At 34.1% G+C, this 13,966-nt stretch overlaps 1 non-coding gene across 1 annotated transcript; it reads right to left on the bottom strand.

Moving 5' to 3' along the window:
- Positions 1-7,738: 7,738 nt before the first annotated feature.
- Trnae-cuc lies at positions 7,739-7,810 on the bottom strand. The gene has a single exon. It is a non-coding gene; the product is annotated as a tRNA-Glu (tRNA).
- Positions 7,811-13,966: the final 6,156 nt, after the last annotated feature.

Genomic DNA, 13,966 nt, shown 5'->3' with positions numbered 1-13,966 from the left:
AATATTTTGTTTTTGGTGTATTTTGTTTTGTTTTTAGTGCATTTTGTTTTATTTTTCGTGTATTTTGTTTGGAAGTCGGTTTTGTTTTTTTTCGTAGATAGCTTTTGCTGGCAACTTCGCTCGTGTGAAATTTTAAATTATAGCTAGTAATACTTATAACGTTGCTTTTAATTAGTGTAAGAATTTTTGAAATTGGCTCAGTTTTTGGGTAATTTCAATACATACAAAGACACAAATCTTTGCCCCTTATAGATAAAAAATAGTATAGAAAAATCAGAGAATATATACAGGTGTGCTTGCAATGGAAATCTAGCTTAAATATTAAACTCACATATGATTGTTTAAATCTCCAACAGATGTCGCGAGGGTCACGTACCAACACTAAGTTGTGAAGTTATAAACTTGCTGCAAGAACATTACGCCGCCACGTACAAAGTTCTCGAAACAGCTTTAAGATAAATTACTTCTGCATGCTCTAGTTGTATCAACGCTTTGAATTTATATAATATAAGTACCTCACTTTATAACTAGAATATAGAAAACTTCAGAAACAGAAGTCACTGCAATAATAACCCATAGATAGATAACACATTTAATAAAGGCGGGAATACACTTTTTTTTATAACATATAGTGGCAAACGAGCAAGCAACCACCTGAATCCACCAAAATGGTGAAGCGACCGCTGCCCACAGACATCCGCAATTGCAGATGCGTTGTCTACCCTTATGCGACGGAGGAGGAGACACACATAAAGAGAATATTTTCCCTTCCTATGCATCATGCATAGTTTGCACAAAGTTTGATTATATGACAGCCGTCTAGAGGTACAAAGCTGGACTCTCCCTAGTCTCATCTCGTATGGTCTTTTAAACATTTTCCTGCCAAGAAAATTATTGTGCCAGTCATTGGAGTGCAAGTTATTAATTAAGGCATGTGTATTCCCACCCTTATTTGTATTATGGAATCTTTTTAGATCAACTTGAAAGGTTACTTATTAATGTCTACAATAAAATCTCAAAATGTCGTTAAACACGTCTTGTCTTGTTTTCATTATAAAACTGTTGATTAACTAGACAAGATGTTCTCTCTGAGTGGTCTTAATAAAAACTGTCCGAACATGATTAATGGTACATGGAAATGCTGAGACGTGTCAAATTAAGTTGGATCATTTTGCAAGATTGATGTAGTTGAAGGAATCAGAGATTTTTAAATAACTTCTAAAGATATATAATCTATCTATGACAAATTTTAAGTATCTGCTTCCAGTAGTATCTACTAATAAACTTTCATCCTTCGTTCTAGTCGTATAGTGTAGGAGAAAAAGTTATAACAATACGAAATATACACTTATTTGTTTAAGGTGTTAGCTTTTTAACAATTTTGATATATTCTGTATTATTAAAAGTTATTTGCTAATCTGTGCTGTTTATCAATACTGTTTATCTTTATTTAAAACAACAATATTGTTAGTAAAATATTAGAAAACGGAAGGAATAGTGGGGGTTAGTAGGTTTATAAAGTATATGGCAAGGAGTGGCTTGGGCGCTCAGTCGCCAGTATATTTCTAGTCGTCACCACGGAACGTTCGATATCTTTACATTGTCGCATTGGAGTTCAGTTTGTGTGTTTTAAAGTAATTTACAAATGTTGTTAGTATAGCCGTCCATCTATATTTTAAAGCAAGTCATCTGTGTCGAAATATCTAACAAAGGAATTCTTAATATTTCGAGATACCTTTATGTCAAAGGAAATAAAGAACTAACTTTTTGACCGACTTTCCAAAAGAAGGAGGTACTCAATTCGTCAGTATTCTTTATGTGTTACGGCCTAACTCTGTTCCTTGTTGTTGTTGTTTTAACCGATGTTGAAAATTGAAATCGGTGTCAGTCAAGGTAATCTTAAACGTTCCTATACTTTCAATTGTCAATTGTTATGGTTAAAATAAAGATAGCCACGTAGAAATATCACTGTATACCTCAGCTGATACCGACATCAAAGTAATAATAATTGTATAATGTTTTAACAGCTACAATAAGGGAGGTGTAAGTCAAGCAATTTCGTTACTATTTAGTGTATTGTTGTAATGTTTGGAAGAAAGAAAGTCGGTTTTTTATTAAAAACTTTATTTTATTAATAGCGGAAATACTAAAGATTTTTTAAAATACAAGGTATTTGGTATAACGCAAGTGAACGAAGGGTGGCCTTTAAGAACATTGCTGATCCTATAATAGAGTGCATGGTCACGTCTTGGTAGTATCAATATTTATCGTCCATTACCACTTTATCCGTTCCGAGCGAACGAGTATTCAGTTGCCCCCTTAATACATTTTATACTGAACTTACCTACATATTAATAATAGTTAAAACATTGTTATACATTTGATAAACGCTATTGGCAACACAAATGTCACCACTAACTGAGATCCTTAATGCAGATTTTTTATATCATAAGTTGGGAAACGAGCAAGCGGCCACCTGAATCCGCCAAAATGACGAAGAGATCGCTTCCCATAGACCTCCACAATAGCGGATGCGTTGTCTATCTTTAATCGACGAAGGAGGAGAAGCACATAAAGTGGATGTTTCCCCTTTATATGCGTCTCCTCCACCGTCAAATCCATGTTCCTTTCCCATCATTTTCTTATAAGTAAAAGGGTGGGAAAGGAAAGGGACTAAAATTGGGGCTTCGGCACCACACTCATCAGACGACACGCTGAATTGCTCCCACTTCACGCCTGTCTTCTGTGTGGTCGTGGTGTTTTACCAGGCGAGCCGACCCATGCGAGGGAAGATGTTAAAGCGGGTTTACTACTGTAAAAAAATTGAATAGGAGAATAAATAATGTTAAGGAACAATTAAACTCTAAGTAAGTAACTCTTGCATGAGCATTTTAGGAAGAAAATATTTAAACAACAATAAAGTATGATTAAAAGAATTGTGTGAACGTTTATAATTAAAAAAACAATTGACTACTGAAGTGATAATTCATAAACGGCTAGAGGGTGTTGTTATAGCCCTTGAAAGTGATAGAACAAAGATAGGAAAGTAACCCTGGCAAATTCAACTAGCTACAATTCAGCGAACTTTAATATCGCTAGTATGTAACGATGTATCAATAAAAGAGTTCATTATTCATTAACTTTATGACGTCAAAGTATGACAAATGACGTCATTTCACTGCTATTACTGAAACATTAAAATACTATATGAGTGTACTCTGCATTTTAATTAACTTAATTATAGACAGGTAGATATAAATCGTTGTTTGCAATTACTACGCTACGGTTTTGTACATTTTATAGTTAAATTCGTTCATTCAATGACAATTAAAATGACAAAGAGTTATGTTATATTTTAAAGTTATATTTTAACAAAAAGGAATTACAAAAAAATCCAATTGAAAAGATACGTGGATTTTAATTATTTGTAGTCATCATCATCATCATCACCACCTCACAATATGTCCCACAGAGGGGCTCGGAGCCTACCCTAGTAAGGGGTGACTAGGCCATAGTCAATTATTTGTAGTTGTGTTTTGTTTCTAAAACCACTGCAAATCCTTCTTTTGAAATTAAGAGCTGCAATCGGCGTAATTTGGATTGACCAAAATATTGGGAATAACAGGGGTACACAATCTTAGAACCTTTTTAGCTTTTGAAACCTTTAAAAATAAGTAAAGGGTCACTAGAAATTTCAATCGCGTACAAATGTTATTCGTAAACAGAATATACTATTCGGAGAAATTTATTCATTATTATTCTAACAGTGGTAGTGCCCGCTTTAACATCTTAGCACGAATAGGCCGGCACGTCCGGTGTAATACCACGACCACATAGAAGACAGGCGTGAAATGGAAACAATTCCGTGTTTCGTCTGATGAGTGTGGTGCCGGAGGCCTAATTTAAGTCCCTTTCTCTTTACCACCCTTTTCTTATAAGGAGAGTTTGGGAAGAGGAAGTGAATTTGACAGTGGAGGAGATGCATAGGAAGGGGAAATATCCTCTTTATGTGCGTCTCCTCCTCTGTCGGATAAGGGTAGGCAACGCATCTGCAATTGCGGATGTCTATGGGCAGCGGTCGCTTCGCCATTTTGGCGTTTTCAGGTGGCCACTTGCTCGTTTGCCACCCTATGTTATAAAAAAAAAAAAAGAAATAAATGAAACATAAAAATCTTTAAAATTTTTACAGTATCATCCTACTAATATCAGATATATTGGATGGAGGGATGGATGTTTGTTACCACGTTACATCAGAACAGTTACATGTCTTGTATAACAAGTTATATTCTGCGAGGACCGAGTCGCAGGAGACAGCTAGTTAAGGAATATATTAACATCTAACATTTGAGCGAGGGGTCAGGTGTGAGTAACATTTTGTGAATACTTTCAGAGCTGTGTAAGAATTATTTATTAAATTTCACCCTATCGGATGATCGGCGCCAGTGAAAAAGCAATTTCCCTCTTGAATATTGCCTGTCAATTTCGTGGACGCGATGTCAATGTACGGAAATACTATCAGAATGATATGGCAGAAATATTTTTTGTTCCTCTTTTAGCTAGTATATTTAAGTACATATAATTAATATAATTGCAGTACTGAGTTGTTTACCTTCTATTTACTATACGTCTTAAAAGAAAAAAAAACGTTAGGGCTTTAATTGATTTCGTAGCAACTGTGTAGCAGGTCTACGGGTTACGGCTATTCTTGTCTTTCAAGATTTATGATTAGAGAGACGAAATATTTGTAGACTTATAATTCATTTAAAATTGGCTAAGTAATCTTGAAATTATCAATTTATAGCCTACTAGCTTTCGCCCGCGACTCCGTCCGCGTGGAATTAAAAAAACAAAAGTGAGTAGTCTGTGTTCTTCCAGACTATCCTCTACATCTATACGAAATTTCATCGAAATCCGTTCAGCCGTTTAGGCTACAAACTCTAACAAACATCCATCCATCTAAACTTTCTTATGTATATTAGTACAAGCTGTTGCCCGCGACTTCGCCCGCGTGGTATTATAAAACATAAGAACTATATAAATTACAAAAAGCTACGTATCCCTCAGCAACCGGACATTTCTCGGGGATGAAGCTTATCCCATGTGTATTCCCGTTGCAGAATGATCGAATAAACATTAAAAAACTAAATTAATGAATCCTACGGGAACCGTAACTATTCCCGGGATAAAAAGTAGCCTATGTGTTATATGTTCTTCCAGACTATGCTCTAAACCTGTGTCAAATTTCATGGAGATCCGTTCAGCCGTTTAGGCTACAAACGCTAACAAACATCCATCCATCCATCCATCCATCTAAACTTTCGCATTTATAATATTAGTAAGATTAGTAGGATAATGTTTAGATATTTAAATTATCACAACCAAATCAACGTTAAAACTTATTAAAAAAAATTTACAAAATTTATAAAATGCAAGTTAAAATTATATGAAATCCGGAACTGAACGAATGAACCAAATCAATGCGGTTTCATCTGCTGTTAATCGCAGAGCTCATTACTGGTAAATCTGTTAGCTGATGTACCGTGCATACGATGCTACATTGAATATTATAATACAATACTATTTTACAACAGAAATAAATTTAAATTCAACAAATTCATTTTAAAGTTAAATTTCATGTATTTTTAATGGAATATTTCCACTCTAATAAAATTATATCCAACTAGGTTTCGGTCGCGCGGAATTTAAAAAAAAAACTTAATTAACTAGTAGTCGATATGTTCTTCCAGAATAAGTTCTACATCTATGCCAAATTCCATCAAGATCCGTTCAGCCGTTTAAGTTACAAACTCTAACAAGCATCCATCTATCTAAACTTTCGCATTTATAATATTACTAGCTTTTCGGCGTGACTCCGTTCGCGAGGAATTAAAAAATTAAAAGTAAGTAACCTATGTTTTCTTCCAATCTATCCTCTACATCTATACGAAATTTCATTGAAATCGGTTTATCCGTATAGGCTACAAACTCTAACAAACATCCGTCCATTTAAACTTTCGCATTCATAATATTAGTAAGAAGTAATAAAAGAAATATTACTATATCATAGAAACTAGAAGTAAAACATTTATTCTACAATCATAATTATTTTAATAGAAGTACTTTACTATTTTTGTTATAAATAAACGTAACATAACCTAAAATATAACAGTGATAAACGATGATGTACAACACGTCTCGACAACATAAGCATTAATCATCTGCAGTGGCGAGTGACGTCACTCACAGCGCGTCCCGGTTGCCCGACTATGCGGTTAAGGAAACAGAGTAAAGAAAGTGTGAAAGAAAAATTGTAAACCGGAAAGTCATGACATGAAGTAAAAGATAGAATTTTGCTTATTTCGAATTGGAATTCTCGAGAAAAAAGTATTAGAAACTATGATTTCAAATACAATTTTTGATCACGAGTTTTGGTTGTTCAAGATTGGAAAGAGTTTAAATCGAGGCTTAGTACTGTTACTTAACTTTTTATTAATAATTTGTAGGTATTCGTAAAATTAATATAATAAATTTAAACAAATGATAATCTTTATCAAATCACAATACTCTTCGTATGTCCAAATATTTATACAAAAATCTACACCCACTTTCTCTTTCAAGGCAAATTGTTTGTTCAGTTCAGGGAGCTGTCAGTTAGGCTTAGAGATAAGAAAGGCCGAACCAAATGGCGGGATATTTTCTTATTCAAAAAGAACCATTGGTTCGGAATATTTTATCGTCATATTTATATGACTTATGATTATTTTACGGACAAATGAAAAGTCCATTATTTTGCATATCATATTTTAATGTCATTTTAACATATTAACCACAAAGCTGCATTTACACATACTAGCGTCATGTCTATTTTTTATAGATAATGTGAGCACTGACAATATGTGTTCATCACTGACCTTTATAATTGGGTAGGCTGTAAAACGTGATATTTTGTGCTTATTTGCTTTTCAGGTGAAGCTGACCGTAGCTATAGTGAAGATTCGAACTAACAATAGAAAAAGAATTAAATGTTGTAGTCATCGATTAGCGCGTTAAAGTTTTTATTTCTAAAACCTATCCATTTATACAGACTAGTGGTGTTAATACAACAGTCAGACGATGAAACAAAATGTTTTAAAGGTAAAATGATGTAACGACTTTTGACTAAACTATCGCAAAACTGTTGTGTGATTGTCGATTATCGATTGTTTCGCAGCCCATTCAACTGTTTATTTGCACAACTAAAAATCGAGTAGTGTGTGCATCTATATAAACTTATAGGAATCAAAGCAAGACTCACAGTTGATAGTTTAATGAAAGGTGTGCGCTGTTATGAACGAAGTGCTTGTTTTAATTCTCTTATAATTTAACTCCAACTTCTTGAAGATTAACTTCTACGCGTTGCCGACAGAACGCAAGATTGTAATTTTATTGTTATATCAGACAAATTATAACAATAGTTCACCGCTTTGCGGATAACTTTAGTAACGGGTGCTCCCCCGAGTGAAGTAACTTGTACAGATTTATAGCGGCGAGGAACTTCTGCGAGCAGATGCCGCTTTTGTTTTACTGTCTCGAAACAAATGAAGTTCGAGAATATAAAAGGAAACATGACTTAGAGTTTTCATTGCAAAAACATGTATAAGAACAAATAACAGATATGTTTTACGACAGGTTTACAAAATAGTTTCTTTGTCTGAAAATCTATAAAATATTACTTTATTAGAAAAAGAAAAAAAAAGTATTCCGGTACCGGGAATCGAACCCGAGCCTCCTGGGTGAGAGCCAGGTATCCTAGCCACTAGACCATACCGGATTGATGGAAGGATGACGAAATTAGCAATCTAATACATAGAAAAGACTTTTCCACAATTGTAGCTCTTATTTTCTAATACGAATCTAAAATTAAAACTTTTAATTACAATTAATTACTTTCTGTATCCCCAAGCTACTGTCCGAAACAGTCATACGATAGGGGATTGCTGAAACGCCGAGGGTTGCCAATTATTTTGCCTTACCTTACTCATTATTTGTATTTATTTATGCTTCATTTTACCAAAACATAAGCATACTTCATACTAATATTATAAATGCGAAAGTTTAGATGGATGTCTGTTAGAGTTTGTAGCTTAAACGACTGAACCGACTTCGATGAAATTTTTGTATAGATGTAGACAGTCTTGTAGAACAAATAGGCTAAACAATTTTGTTTTTTTTTTTTAAATTCCACGCGGACGTAGTCTAGTAACATATATTAATATCGTCTATGTTTCTATAACGTTTATGCATTTTTTTCATTTATAAACTGTTGCATTCAATGCGAGTGAACGAGAAATATAACACCGACATTAAACTCACCTCGTTGCATTACTAAGCAGACTTTAACTAGTGGTTAATAAAATTATCGAATTATGAATAACAAATGCTCTTTTTGACTATACGAATTCTAATAAAAGTCGTGAATATAAAATAACTCTAATAGCACTTCTCACGAAGGATTTCTTGGAAAACGTTTCTAAATGCTTTTAAATGGAGTGGAGAAAAGAATAAATTTTATAACGATTTATTGAGTTGAAATTCGAATCTTCTCGAAGCATGTCTAGTGGTCTTGTATTTCATTATAATTATTTTGATAATTTACTAGCTTCTACCTGCGACTTCGCCCGCGTGGAATAAAAAACAGTAAGTAGCCTATGTGTTCTACCAGACTATCCTTTACGTCTATACCAATTTACACCAAGATCCGATCATCAGTTTTGGCTACAAACTCTACCCATCCGTCCGTCTAAACCTTTGCTTTTATAATATTAGTAAGATTTAACTGTTATGTATTTTATTTCTTTAGTAACAGTAAACATTCTTTTCTATTTATTTTGATTTCATATTTGGACTACATTTAGAATGACCACTTGTTTATAAGATTTTTAATATAAGAATAATTCATGCTTCTGTTCAGAAATTTTACATTTACTACGATTGTTTTAAAATAAGATAGAGTTAATAATGGTAAGGGTTAAGCCAGGCTCGAGTAGAAACAGTGCAATGCTTTTAGTTTGCACTTCAAAGCCGAGATTGACCCGATTCCGTACCGGCACTGCACTGATTCTTTGAATCATGCAGTTCCTATAAACGTATATACACAGTTATAAAGCGTAACGTTTTGATGGAATGATATGTTACTACGTACATAGAGTACATACATGTAAAGCAATGTCTTGATATAGCCATTTGCTATTTTTTTTTTAATTTCGCGCGATCGATATAGCTAGTAGAAGCTAGTAAGTTCATTACGTTAACTGCATATTACCTTCTGTATAGTCTGTTCTGTTAAAATTAAAAATCTGTAGGCAGATAAACCTGAATACAGCAACCACAAATGTGACGTCATAACACACTAGTTTCATGTTATAGTGACTAGTTACAGTTTTGTTTTGTGATATACAAGCTGTTGCTCGCGATTTCGTCCGCGTGAAATTTTAAAAATTTAGCCTATACTGACTGATAACTTAGCTTTTTAATGATGTAGGAATTTTTGACATCCGCCCAGTAGTTTCTGATTTTTTTTCTGTAAATACAAAAATATATGTTTAGACTTTATAATATTAGTATAGATATAAATACAATTTATGTATACCGTACGTAATACCGGTACAACTTTATAAGTGGATATTGGTTTATTTATATGTAATTTGAGCAGAAAACAAATTCATATACATTATTAATAAGAGTTGATTGGCAATACGGCATCGTTTGCAAATATAAATCAGTGTCGTAATGAAACAGAATGTGATTGAATTTACATGTTAAACCTATACTAAAAAGAAATGCTTATTTACTTATTTAAGTACAACCACAACATATATATGTCGGAGTTGGGTCTTTCTCCCCGACATCATTGCTACCGGATCTTGGTTTCGTGGGCGTCATTTGGGTGAAGTGCGAGCATTAAAACACTAGAGACACGGATTAACACAATATATTTCGGAATCTACACTTATCAAATAGCAAATCAACAACACCGACCGAGCAGCGGGTTCGTGGCACCGTTCTTACTTCTACTATACTACTCTCCTCAATCGACTCGCCACTTTGCCAACACGCACCACAACATGTCACTACAAACGCCGCCGACAGAACGCAAGATTGTATTGCGCCTCGACCCCGTTCGACCTAATAAGGGCCACTCGAGGCGCTTGCTCTGCTCTCATTGGTCGTATGCAAGTTGACGTACTTGTAATTTTAAAAAGAAATAAATACAAATGACATCGAGTTTTTACTTTCGAGAAAAAAGGAATTCAATTAATAACATTATCTTAAACAATATTAAAACGTAAGACAATAACGTTTGTTACACATAAATCAACAATCAATTTATAGCTTCCTGCGACATATATTATACACTTACAATGAGTGAGTTGACAGTATCGTTTCTTATATATATATGTAAATACTGGCGTACATAACATTTGCGAGTACTAATTTAATTAACAGTTAAAGGTTTACATTTCGTTTAATTTGAAGAACTTAAAGTAATACAAATTCTATAATCTACATTCTAAGTATATATTAAGTAAATTAAGGAATTAAGCTTATCATAAACCATTTTGACATTTTTTTTCTTTTTTGCTTAAATTCAATAAACAAGCTTATAACGTTAAGCAACATGTTTGTGGTTATGTGCAGAATTAATTACATAACTAACTTAATTAAGTGGAAAGAGAAGACGAAGAGAAAATGTTTAGATATTTTTTCTAATAAATCTACACTAATACTATAGCAGAAAGATTTGTATTTTTGTATAAAATTCTTTCATAGTTGGAAAGATAATTTGTCTATGAGTTACAACAGCTATCTTTTTTGTTATGTTTTCAATTTCACGCGGACGAAGTCGGGAGCAACAGCTAGTAATTTATAAATAGTCTCTTTATACAAATGTTTATTTTCGACGTAAAGCGAAATAAAACATCAATAGACAAAGTAACATTTTCTTGTAAGAAATTGACAAATTTTTTGTTTGCGCCTAAGAAAAAGTAATAGTGTTTTCGGAATAACTTCAGCCTCTCGAAGCATCACAAAAACAAATCGAAAACGAGTTTCTAGAAAAAAATATAGCTGACAAAGGAAATGAGAAATTTGTTTCGAGAAAATATATGCCTTCAAAAGAGTTTCCAAACTTCTCGGAAACATTTTATTCGATGTTCCATTCAAATAATAATATTTACTTAACTTATGTAAACACTATATCTAATATTATGACTTACTAGCTGTTACAAGCGACTTCGTCCGCGTGTAATTGATGAATATAGTCTTTGTTATTCACTGATAACGTAGCATTTTAATGGCGAAAGAAATTTTAAAATCGGCCGAGTAATTTATAAATCATTTCTATACATACAAAAATACAAAGATCTTTCCTCTTTGTAATATTAACTAGCTGTTCCCGTGCGACTACATCCGCAAAAAATTATGAACATTTTATTTTTTTGTTTACATGTGTCAAATTGTCAATTGCAAATGTCAAAATGACATGACATGATGACAAAGCATAGCAACCTTGCTTCCTTGATGTTAGCAGCAACTTATAGTCTCTTTCCCACATAAGTTTAATGGCGTGAAAATATATAGCCTAAAGCGTGACGTAAGTGTAGGAATTTTTATTAAAAAAAGTATTATTTAAAAATATGCTGTAATTGCTGACATCTTAGGCAACAAAGAAGTGTGTGTTTACGCTTTAATTAATTGCAGTACTGTATAATTTACTGCTCTGTCTTGCCTTCGTGTGAAATAGCATAACATAGGGCACACCCTTGTCTAAACTATCGCAAAAGTTTTTAATCGCGCTTTGAATTCTATTAACTAATATGGAGGTGGCGCACACTACTCGATTTTTAGTTGTGCAGATAAACATTTGAATTTGCTGTGAAATAATCGACAATCACACAACAGTGGGGTTATTTTTTTTTATAATAATAAGGTGGCAAACGAGCAAGCGGCCGCCTAAATCCACCGAAATGGAAAGCGACCGCTGCCCATAAACATCCGCCATTACAGATGCGTTGCCTACGCTTAATTGACGGAGGAGGAGAGGCACATAAAGAGGAGATTTCCCCTTCCTATGCTTCTCCTCTACCGTCAAATCCACTTCCAATCTTTCCTCTTAAGAAAAGGGAGGGAAGGAAAAGGGACTAAAATTAGGCCTCCGGCACCACACTCATCAGACGAAACGCAGAATTGTTTCCACTTCACGCCTGTTTTCTGTGTGGTTGTGATATACCGGGCGAGCCGGTCCATTCGTGCAAAGATGTTAAAGCGGGCTCTACCACTGTTAGCTATGGGTTGTGAGATAATCTAGTCGAAGGTGTGCACCCGCTTTTAGGAATTCTTAGGGTAGGTAATATTTTGGTAGGACCCCTAAGTGTTTATGGTTGAATAGTTTGAATAATGGACGCAGGGGAATTTGATAGCATTCCTTATTTGATTTACGATTGTGCGATGACGAGGGTGAGCTTTGAGTATGCTTAATTTGAATTAAGTACTACTTAAACGGTACGCTTTCTAATTAAACCTCCATATATGTACTTTAATAAATGCTTTTAGAAGTTTTTTTTTTAAATATCGAATGTAAAAATATTATACGAATGCTTTATTTATTTCAATGGATTTCTTAGTTTCTTGCTTGTTACTTTACTCACGGCCGTACTCTGAAACGAATCTCAAACTTGCTTCATCAGATGTCGAAATGTAAATGAATAAAGTTAAGGCGTGGCGTTATAATTTACATATTAAAAGTTTCAATATTTGGCCGTATTATGTTACTTTTTTCTTTTAGCTTTTGATGACAATTTCTCTTATCCGGTAGTAATTGTTATCCTTGCAGTTTTTTTTCTTTATTCAAAATCCCACGTAACATAACATAAGCAAATATATTATATTACATGGTTCAGGAATTTTACAATTATACGACTATTAAGTCGACCTTCATCAAATCAATTTAAATATGATATTTTACCCTCAAACAGCGCCTCTGTAATTCAAACTATCTATATTAATAAACAAATATTACAACTCTGGATAACCGCTGTCGGGAATATGTTAATGAGAAATTTAGTTCAGTATTCAAGCTTCATGTACAAACATTTCTCACATTTGTATTGCGTTACGTAAACGATCAGAGATTGAACCCGCATTGGGTCAACGTGGTTGACTATGGCCTATTCACCTCTAACTTAAGGTAAGCTTTGATCCCTTCAGTGGGGACTATGGTGATGAAGCAAGTCACCTAAATTCGTCAATAGCGAAGTGACCACTGCCCAAGGACAGCCGCAATTGTAGATACATTACCTATCTTTAACTTACAGACAAAGGGACGCACAGAGAGGGGTTATTTGTCCTTCATATGTCATTCCTTTAAACCCGTACTCCATTTTCCATTATTTCCTGAGCAGAAAAAAAGGGAAGGGCATAGGACTAAAATCTACATATAACTATACTATAACTATAACTATACTTGCTATTGCCCGCGACTCCTCCTATCGTCCGCGTGAAATTCAAAACGATTATAATAAAAAATATAGCGACAACATAGCTATTTATAAATGAAAGAATTTGAAATCGACCCAGTAGTTTTTGAGTTTTTTCAATACATACAAAAATACAGATCCTTCCTCTTTATAATATTCTATACTAGCTTTCGCCCGCGACTCCGTCCGCGTGGAATTAAAAAAAAGTGAGAAGCCTATGTGTTCTTCCAGACTATGCTCTACATCTACGCGAAATTTCATCAAGATCCGTTCAGCCGTTTAGGCTACAAACTCTAACATCCATCCATCATCCAACCATCCATCCATCTTCTTCTTAAAGTGCCTCTCCGACTAGCAAAGGTTGGCGGTCAGTTCTCCAAATTTGACCTTGTCTCTTGCGAGGCGAAACAGTTGGGCGGCACTCGCAATTCCTGTCCACTTTCGGATGTTGC

The sequence above is a fragment of the Papilio polytes genome, unplaced genomic scaffold (genome assembly GCF_000836215.1).
Source record: "Papilio polytes unplaced genomic scaffold, Ppol_1.0 DF822733.1, whole genome shotgun sequence".
In the NCBI taxonomy this organism is placed as follows: Eukaryota; Metazoa; Arthropoda; class Insecta; order Lepidoptera; family Papilionidae; genus Papilio; species Papilio polytes.
Note: the sequence above shows the minus strand (reverse complement) of the source record. Positions and strands in the feature narration are given on the sequence as shown.